The sequence below is a fragment of the Penaeus monodon genome, chromosome 42, assembly GCF_015228065.2.
Source record: "Penaeus monodon isolate SGIC_2016 chromosome 42, NSTDA_Pmon_1, whole genome shotgun sequence".
Classification (NCBI taxonomy): Eukaryota; Metazoa; Arthropoda; class Malacostraca; order Decapoda; family Penaeidae; genus Penaeus; species Penaeus monodon.
In genome coordinates, this window is record NC_051427.1 from 20,445,255 (window position 1) to 20,453,959 (window position 8,705).

At 51.8% G+C, this 8,705-nt stretch overlaps 1 protein-coding gene across 1 annotated transcript in view; it reads left to right on the plus strand.

The window, feature by feature from the left end:
* The first annotated feature begins 7,956 nt into the window (after nt 1-7,956).
* The window catches only part of LOC119599269 (myb-like protein Q), a 6,822-nt gene continuing 6,073 nt past the window's right edge, over nt 7,957-8,705 (plus strand). Inside the window, exon 1 of the mRNA XM_037949000.1 lies at nt 7,957-8,705. This exon is cut by the window's right edge and continues 225 nt beyond it. The gene's annotated coding sequence lies outside the window, so the exon portion shown is untranslated.

Below are 8,705 nucleotides of genomic sequence, written 5' to 3' on the forward strand. Positions count from 1 at the left end.
GTACATATATACGCATACCTCCATCCGTACCTACATAACACACACTCACATAGGCCTACACGAGGTACATGAGCGCGAGCGTCTCGGCAGCCGTGGGGCTTTGCATGACCGCCTCGCCCGCCATGCACTGTCCCCCGCCTCCTCGGGTTTTCCTCGCGGTCGCCTCGCATCCGGCGGCGGCGGAGGCAGCGGCGGCGGCGGCTCGTGCCCTGGGCAGCGGCATTACGCAAGCGGCGTGGCCGACGGCGGCCGTGTAATGTGGCAGCGACCGTCGGTGGGCAGGCGCGGCGCCAGGGCGTGGGTCCGCCCCTCGGCCGCCAAATATAGATTTGGGGCGGATCGGATTGCCTTTTGGAGCGCCCCCAGCCCCTCCTCCGCCGCCGCCGCCGCCTCCTCCTGGTGCTCCGGCCCCGGCTGCCCCCCCTCCCCCTCCCCCTGCTCCCCTGCGACCCCCTGTGCTCTTCTTGCCCTCCCTCTACCTTCCCCCGTCCCTCCCCCTCCCTCCCCCTCCCTCCCCTGGCCCCCCCATACACGTGCGCTCCTGTGCTCTTGGGTTGGTGTGTCGGGGGGGGGGGGGGGCTCCTGGACGTGGCTGTGTGCCTTACCTGCTGCGGGGGGAGGGGGGGGGGCTCTCAAAGGGGGTTTACGTGAACATTTTATGTGTGTATGTGTGTATATATATATATATGTGTGTGTGTGTGTGTGTGTGTGTGTGTGTGTGTGTGTGTGTGTGTGTGTGTGGTGTGTAGGTGTGTTCTCCCCTTAATTCCTTTTTTCTTTTCCCCTCTTTTTCCTTTTTTCCCCTCGGTTCCCCTTTTCTCCTTTAGGGATTTTAATTTTTTTTTTTTCCCTCCATTTTTTTCTCTCTCTATTTCTTTTCCTTTCCATTTTCCCCCGGTCTTTTTGGGGCCCCCCTTATAGTTTTTTTTTTAAAAATTCTAAATCTTTCCTGCTTCATACATTTCCCCTTCTTTCCTCCCTTTTTTTTCCTTTTTCCCCCCCTTTTTTCCCTCCCTTTCTCGCACCTCTCCAACCTTTAAATTTCCCCTCGCCCCCTTGCCCTTTCCCCCCCCCGCCCCCCTCTTTTCTCCTCCCTCCCCCCGGGGGCTCACCCCCCCTCTCCCTCCACCCTTCCCCCTCCTTTTCCCCCTTTTTTCCTCCCTTCGGGGGGGGGGCGCACCTTTCCCCGGGCCCCCTCGGCCGCCCTTTAGTTTGGGGGGATCTTTCCCCTTTTGGCCCCCACCCCCTCCTCCCCCACCCCCCCTCCTGGGGGTTTCTCCCCCCCCCCCCCCTCCCCCCTCCCCCTCTCCCCCTGCAACCCCCTTTTGTGCCCCTTTTTCCCTCCCTCTCCTTCCCCCGTCCCCCTCCCCCCCCTCCCCCTCCCTCCCCTCCCCCCTTCCTCGCTCTTCTCTTATTGGTGGGGGGGGGGCCTCCCTCCTGTTTCCCCCCCTTTCCTGCTCCTTTTTCTCAAATTTTCTTTCCTTTTTGTTGTTTTTTTCTCCTAATTTTTTTTTTTTTTTTTTTTTTTTTTTTTTTTTTTTGTTTTTTTCCCCCTTCCCAATTTTTTTATAATTTTTTTTTTTTTTTTTTTTTTTATTTTTTTTTGTTTTTTTTTTTTTTTTTTTTGTTTTCCCCACCCCCCCTAAAACCCCCCCTTTTATTTTTTTCTCTTTGTATTTTTTTTTTATTATTTTTTATTTATATTTAATTATTTTTTTAAAATTTTCCCTAATATTTTTCTTTTTATTTATTTTCCCCTCTTTCTATTTTTGTTTTGTATACTTCCTTCCCTTCCCTCTGTTTTGTTCTTTTTTTTTCTTTTTTTTTTTATTCTTATATTCTTTTATTTTTGTGTTGTTTTGTTTTTTTTTTATTTTTATATATTTTTTTTTTCCCCCCCCCTCCTTTTTTTTTTTTTTCTTTCCCCCCCTTGTATTATCTTATAATTCCCATTCCTTTAAAACCTTCATTCTATCCCCCTTATTTTTTCCCCCCTCTCTCTCTCTTTTCTTTTTCTCTCCTCTCTCTTCTCTCTCTATCCCTCCCTCCCCCCCTCTCTCCCCCTCTCTCTCTCTCTTTCCTTCTCCTCCCCCCCCTTTTTCTCTCTCCCCCTCTCCCCTCTTTTTTTTTTCTTTCTCTCTTTCTTTTTTCTCCTTTTTCATCTTTTCTTTTTCCTCTCTCTCCCCCCCCCCTCCCCCCCCTCCCCCCCCCCCTCTCTCCCCCCCTCTTTTCCTTTCCTCTCCCCCTTTCTTCTCCCCCCCTCTCTCTCTCTCTCTCTCCCCTTTTCGTCTCACCATTTTCTTCTTCTCCTTCCCATCTCTCTCTCTCTCTCCTCTCTCTCTCATCCCCCTCCCCTCCCCCCCGTTTCCCCTCCCTCTCTCCTTTTTCTCCCCCTCTCTCTCTTCTTCTCTCTCTCCTTCTCTCTCCCCCCTTTTCTCCCCTCACTCTCTCTTTTCTCCCCTTCTCTCCTTCTCCCTCCTTCCTCTCTCTCTCTTCCCCTCTCTCTCCTCTCCCCCTTCCCCTTTTCCCTACTCTCTCTCCTCTCTCTCTCTCTCCCTCCTCTTTTCTCCCCTTTTCTTTTCTCTCTCCTCTCCCCTCCCCCCCTTCTCTCCAGTCTCTCTCTCTCTCCCCTTCTCCCTCTCTCTTTCCTTCTCACTCCCCTTTTTCCCCCCCTCCCTCCCTCTCCTCTTCTCCCATTCCCTTTCCCCTTCCTTCTCTCTCTCTTTTCCCCTCTCTCTCTCTCTTTTTTTTTTCTCTCCCCTTTCTCTTTTCCCCCTCTCTCTCTCCCCCTCTTTCTCCCCTCCTCTTTTCCCCCTCCCTTCCCCTCCCTCCCTCCCTCCCTCCCTCCCTCCCCCCCTTTCCTTCCTTCCCCCCCCCCTCTCCCCTTTTCCTCTCTCCCCGTCTCTTCCTCTCCTCTCCCCCCCCCCTCTTCCCCTCCCCTCCTCTCTCTCTCCTCTCTCTTTTCTTTCCCCTCTCTCCTCTCTCCCTCTCCTCTTTCTCCCCCCCTCCTCTCTTTTTTCCCCCCTCCTCTCTCTCTCCTCTCTTCCTCTCTTCTCCTCCTCCTTTCCCCTCTCTTTTCCCTCCCCTCTCCTCTCTCTCCTCTCTCTCTCTCTTCTCCTTTCTTCCTCTCTCCCCGTTTTTCTCTCTCTCCCCCTCTCCCCCTCTTCCCCTAATCCCTCTCTCTCTCTCCCCCCTCTTCTCTCCCTTCCCCTCTCTCATCTCCCCTCCCCTTTCCCCTTTCCCCTTTTTCCCTCCCCCCCCCCTTTTTCTCTCTCTCTTTTTCCTTTTTTCCCTCTTTTCTCCCCCTCCCCTGCCCCTCTCTCTTTTTCCTCTCCCCTCCCTCTCCCCTTCCCCCCCTTTTCTCACTCTCTCTCCCCCTCTCTCTCTCCCCCTCTCCTCCTTTTTTTTTCTCTCTCTCTTTTTTCTCTCTTCTCGTCTCTCTTCACCTCTCTCCCCTCTCCCCCCTCCCCCCTCTATCCCCTTTTTCCTCTCTCTCCTCCCTCTCTCTTTCCCCCCCTCTCCCCCCTCTTTTCTCTCCCTCCTCATCCCCCCCCTCTCCTCCCCCCCCTCTCTCTTCTTTTCTCTCCTTTTCCCCCTCCCCTTTTCCCCTCTCTCTCCTTCTCCCCCTCTCTCTTTTCTCTTTCCCCCTTCCCCCCTCTTTCCCCCTTTTCCCCTCCCTTTCTCTCCCCCCCTCTCTCTTTTCCCTCTCCCTCTTCTCCCTCTCCCCTTTTCTCTCTCTCCCCCTTCCTTTTCCCTTCCCCATCTCGCCCTCTCTCTCTCTCTACTTCTCCCCCTTCCCCCCCTCTTTTTTTCCTCCCTCCCCCCCTCCCCCCCCTCTCTTTCTTCCTCCCTCCCCCCTCTCTCTCTCTTTCTTTCTCCTCGGGTCCTCTCTCTCTCTTTTTCCCCTCTCTCCCCCCCCTTCTTTCCCCCCTTCTCTCTCTCTCACCCTCTTTTCCCCTCTCCCCCCTCTTCGTCCCTCCTCTCTCTCTTTTCCCTTTTGCTCCCCCTCCTCTTTCTCTCCCTCTCCTCTCTCTTTTTTTCTCCCCGTCTTCCCCTCTCGTCTCTTTTTTCTCCCCACCCTCTCTCTCCCCCTCTCTCTTTCTCTCCCCCCTTCTCTTTCCCCTCGTTTCCTCTCCCTCTCTTCTTTCCCCCTCTCTCTCTCCCTCTCCCCTCTCTCTGGGGTCTATCTCCCCCCCTTCTTTTCCCCTTCCCCTCTCTCTCTCCTCTCTCTCTCCCTCCCCCTCTCTCTCCTCCCCTTTTCCTTCCTCCCCCTACATCCCCTCATCCCTCTTTTCTCCTCCCTCTCGTCCCCCTCCCCGCTTTTTTTTTTTTTCCCCCCTCTTTTTTTTTCCCCCTCTCTCTCTCTCTCTCCCCCTCTCTCTCTCCCTTTCTCTCTCTCTCTCCCCCTTTTCTTTTTTCTCTCCCCCTCCCCTTTCCCCTCCCCCTCTCCCCCTTTTCCCATCTCTTCTCTCTCCCCTCTCCCTTTCGTCCCCTCCCTCTCTTTTCCCCTCTCTCCCCTCTTCCTCCCTCCCTCTCCCTCTCTCTCTCCCCTCCCCCCTCTTTTCGTCTCGTCTTCCTCTCCTCTTCCTCTCTCCCTCTCTTTCTCTCTCTCCTCTTTTTTCCCCCCCCTCTCTCTCTCTCGTCCCCTCTCTCTCTCTCTCTCTTTCTCCCCCCTCTTTTCCCCTCCTTCTCCTCCTTTTTTTTTTTTTTTCTCTCTCCTCCCCTCTTTTTTCCCCTCCTCTCCCCCCTTTTCTCTCTCCCCCCTCTCCCCTCCTCTCTTCCCCCCCGCTCCCCTCCTCGCTCTCTCTCCCCTCCCTCTCTCCCTTCCTCTCCACCTCCCTCCTTCCCTCCCCCCCCCCCTCTCCCCCCCCTCCCTCTCTCCCCTCTCTTTTTCTCCCCTCCCCCCCCATTTTCCTCCGTCCCTCTCTCCCCCCCCTTCCTCTCCCCTTTCCCCTTTTCTTTTCCCTCTCTCTCTTTCTTCCCTCCCTCCCCCCTCTCCTCTCTCTCTCTCTCCCCTCCCCCTCCTCTCTTCTCTCTCTTCTCTCTCTCCTTCCCCCCCCACCTCAATCTTTCCCCTCTCTTTTTCCCTTTTTCCCTCCCCCCCTCTCCTCTTTTTCTCCCTCCTCCCTCCTTTCTCTCCCCTCCCCCTCTCCCCCCTCTTCCCCCCCTTTCTTTTCCCCCTCCTCTCGCCCCTTCTTTTCTTTCCCCTCCCCCTCCCCTTCTCTCCCTCTTCCCCTTTTCTTCTTTTCTTTTCTTTCTCTCTTTCCCTCTTTTCCTCATCCCCTTTCCTTTTTTCTCTCCCCCTCCCTCCCTCTCTCTTTCCCCTCTCTCCTCCTCCTCTCCCCTTTCCCCTTCCCCTCTCTCTCACCCTTCCCCTCTCCTCTCTCTTTTCTTTCTTCTTTTTCTCTCTCTCCCTCCCCCTTCTCTCTTCTCTCTCTTTTCTTCCTCTCGTCCTTTTTCTCTCTCTCTCTCCTCTCCTCTCCTCTCTCTTCCCCCCTTCCTCTCTCTCTCTCTTCTCTCTCTCTCTCTCTCCCCCTCTCCCCTCTCTCTCTCTCGCCTTTCCCCTTTTCTTTTCCCTCTCTCCCTCTCCCTCCCTCTCTCCCCCCTCTCCCTCTCCTCCTTCCCCTCGTCCCCTCTCTCCCTTTTCCAAAAGTTCTCTCTCTCTCTTTTCTCTCTCTCCCCCCCTCTCTTTCTCCCCCCTCTCTCTCTCTTTTTTCCCCCCCTCCTCTCCCCCTTTCCCTCTCCCCTCCCTCCTTTCTCTCCCTCCCTTTTTCCTCCCTCCCCTTTTCCCCTTCCCCTCTCTCTCATTTCATTTTCCTCCCTCCTCTCTCTCTCCCTCCCTCCCCCTCCCCCTCTCTCCCCTCTCCTCCCCTTCTCCCCCCTCTCTCCCCCCTCCCCCATCCTCTTTCCCCTCCCTTTCACTCTTTCTCTCCCTCCCCCCTTTTCCCCCCTCCTTCTCCCCTTCCCCTCCCTCCTCCCCCCTTTCCCTTCTTCCCCTCTCTTTCTCCCCCTCCTGTCCCTTGCTCTCTCTCTGTCTCTCCCTCCTCTCTCTCCCCTCTCTCTCCCTCCCCCTTTTTCCTCCCCCAAATCCCCCTCCCCCTTCCCCTCCCCTCTCTCTCTCCCCCCTTCTCTTTTCTTTTCCTCCCCCCCTCTCTTCTCTCTCTCCTCTCTCTCTCTCTTTTCCTCCCTTTTCATCTCTGATCCCCTCTCTCTCTCTTCTCTCCCCTCTCTCTCTCTCTCTCCTCTCTCCCTCCCCCCTCTCCTCCCTCTTCTCTCTCTTTTTCTTCTTTTTTCTCTTTTCTTCTTTTCTCCCCCTCTTTTTCTTTTTTTTCCTCTCTCTTTCTCATCCCCTCTCTCCTCTCTTCCCCTCTCTCCTCCCTCTTCCCCCCCCCTCTCTCTCTCTCTCTCTCTCCCCCCTTCCTCTCCCCTTTCCCCTTCTCCCCCCTCCTCTCCCTCCTCTACCCTCTCTCTCCCCCTCCTCCCCCCTCCCCTCCCCCCTTTTTCCTTCTCTCCCTCTCCCTCCCCTTTTCCCCTCTCTCCCCCTCCCCCCTCCCCCTCCTCTCTTCCCCTCCCCTCCCCTCCCCTCCCTCCCCTCCTTTTTTTTCTCCTCTTCCTCCCTCACTCTTTTCCCCCCTTCCCCTCCCTCCTCCTCTCTCTCTCTCTTTTTCTCTTCCTCCTCTCCTCCTCTGGGCCTTCCCCCCTTTCCCCTTTTTCCCCTCCCCCTCTCTCTCTCTTCTCTCTCCTGTCTCTCTCTCTCTCGTCTTCTCTCTTTTGTTTTTCCCCCTCTTCCCCCCTCTTCTCTTTTCCCCTCTCTCCCTCTCTCTCTTCTCTCTCTCTTCTCTTTCTCCCCTCCCCCTCCCCCTCCCTCTTCCCCCCTCCCTCCCCCCCTCCCTCTCCCCCCTCCCCCCCCTCCCGCCTTCCCCCCCCCTCTCTCCCCCCCCCCCCCCTCCCCCCCCCCCTCCACCTCTTTTTGGCGGGAAAGCCTCTGCAGCAATTGCCGACCCAGATCCCGAAAACGAAACAGGAGATACGAAGGAGGCCTAAAATGGGAAAAAAAAAACCAGATGAAAAAAAAAGACAAAAAAAATAAAATTAAAAAAACCCAAAAACGAAACAAAAAAAAAGCGAAAAAAAAAACATCAAAAAAACAAACAAATAAAACCGGGGAAAATGCTGGTGTTTAAATAATATTTTATTTTTTAAAAAAAGGTTTAAAAAGGGGTTCCCAGCCCTTAAAAAAACAAAAAAGATTTAAAATACCAGCCCGTAACAAAAAAAAAAAAAAAAAAAAAAAAAAAGGCTACGGGTCAGAAAAAATCAAACAAATGATAGATAATAAATTTAAATTTAAAATTTAAAGGGGGAAACTTCTGTATTGTGGGTTTTTTAATCATTTCTAATTATCATCAATATGAATTGTGAATTTAAATTTTTGGTTATGATTTTTAATTATGGGTTTTTTTGTCATTTTTATTGCCTCCCCCGCCCTTTTAGTCAACAGCCTGTTAACATAAATACCTTCCATTTGTTCCAATCACCCTTTGCTCTAATCACCATCTTAACCCCCCCCCCCCCCTTCTATCAATCCCTGTCCTCACCCCACCCCTTTCTACCCCTTTCATTACCATACTATCTTATAACACCACGGCCATTGAACCTGAGACTTTTTGGGTTCTGAAAAGGGAAAGGCCCCCTAACTCCTTTTCTTTTCAGACTTTTTTTGTAAAAAAAAAGGCCTAAAAATTCCCTGTTTTTTTAAGACATTTTGTTGCAAAAAAAAAAGGCCTCAAAAAACCTCCTTCCTTTTTCAGACATTTTGTTGCAAAAAGAAAGGCCTCAAAAATCCTGTCTTTTCAGACATTTTGTTGCAAAAAGAAAGGCCTCTAAACTCCTGTCTTTTCAGACATTTTGTTGCAAAAAGAAAGGCCTCTAAACTCCTATCTTTTCAGACATTTTGTTGCAAAAAGAAAGGCCTCAAAATTCCTGTCTTTTCAGACATTTTGTTGCAAAAAGAAAGGCCTCAAAACTCCTGTCTTTTCAGACATTTTGTTGCAAAAAGAAAGGCCTCAAAATTCCTGTCTTTTCAGACATTTTGTTGCAAAAAGAAAGGCCTCTAAACTCCTGTCTTTTCAGACATTTTGTTGCAAAAAGAAAGGCCTCTAAACTCCTGTCTTTTCAGACATTTTGTTGCAAAAAGAAAGGCCTCAAAATTCCTGTCTTTTCAGACATTTTGTTGCAAAAAGAAAGGCCTGAAAATTCCTGTCTTTTCAGACATTTTGTTGCAAAAAGAAAGGCCTCTAAACTCCTGTCTTTTCAGACATTTTGTTGCAAAAAGAAAGGCCTCAAAATTCCTGTCTTTTCAGACATTTTGTTGCAAAAAGGGACGTCCTGAAGCCCCCTTTCCAGCGCAGTGTTTGGCCGCAGTGCTGCCTGGCCTCCGCGCGGGGCCGTTGTGTGTGTGAAGCCTTAGCCATTGCGATGACCTTTGTCTGTTGTCTGTGCTGTGGCACCTTTATTGCCGTTGATATGCTCGTGTTTATTTTTTTTTTATTATTATATCTTTATGTCTTTATTTGATTTGTTTGTTTATTGATGTTTGTTAATTTTGTTTATTTATTGCGCTTGTTGATTTGTATTTTGTTTTTCTTTTTATCGATTAATTGCCTTCGTTCCCGTCCCTCAGGAAGGCGTGGGCCGCGAGGAGT